The sequence below is a fragment of the Diaphorina citri genome, unplaced genomic scaffold (assembly GCF_000475195.1).
Source record: "Diaphorina citri unplaced genomic scaffold, Diaci psyllid genome assembly version 1.1 scaffold135, whole genome shotgun sequence".
In the NCBI taxonomy this organism is placed as follows: domain Eukaryota; kingdom Metazoa; phylum Arthropoda; class Insecta; order Hemiptera; family Psyllidae; genus Diaphorina; species Diaphorina citri.
This window is the reverse complement of record NW_007377572.1, coordinates 269670-270308: the sequence shown is the minus strand read 5'-3', so window position 1 is coordinate 270308 and position 639 is coordinate 269670.

Sequence of the window (639 nt, the reverse complement as noted above, 5' to 3'; positions counted from 1 at the left end):
TTTCGTTACTTCCGCACAAGATCAAATTCAAGGTTGAATGACCCTGATAAAGTTATTTGTCTTAAAAAAAAAAAAAAAAATCGACAAAAATCAGGACTAGTTTAGTCTCACTTTGCGGTAGACAGTGCGACAAAGTGACAAATCTCTGTGCCTATTTCTGTGTGAGGGGAAAAGGGAAGAAAAAATCAGAGACGAATAAATTCAATTTAACGCTCAAAATTATCAGACCAAAAATAAACATCTCAAGTCTGGAAAGAAATGAAGGAGGAGGAAATGTAGGAAGAGGAGGAGAAGAAAGAGGTAGAATAGGAGGAGGTGGAGGAGAAGAATAACACGTAGAAGAACTTGGAAGAAGGGAAAGAAAGAAGGAGGAGGAGGAGGAAATGTAGGAAGAAGGATAAGAAAGAGGTGGAACAGGAGAAGATGGAGAAGAAGAAGAAAAAGAAGAAGAAAAAAAAGCAGAGGAGAAGGGAAAAGAGGAGGAGATAAAGATGGAATAAAGGGAAATGAAGGAGAAGAGACTTGAACGAATCTGTCTTCTTGTTAGACTTTATAGGTAAATAGAGGGAAAGAGAAAGAAAGAGAGAGAGAGAGAGAGAGAGAGAGAGAGAGAGAGAGAGAGAGAGAGAGAGAGAGAGA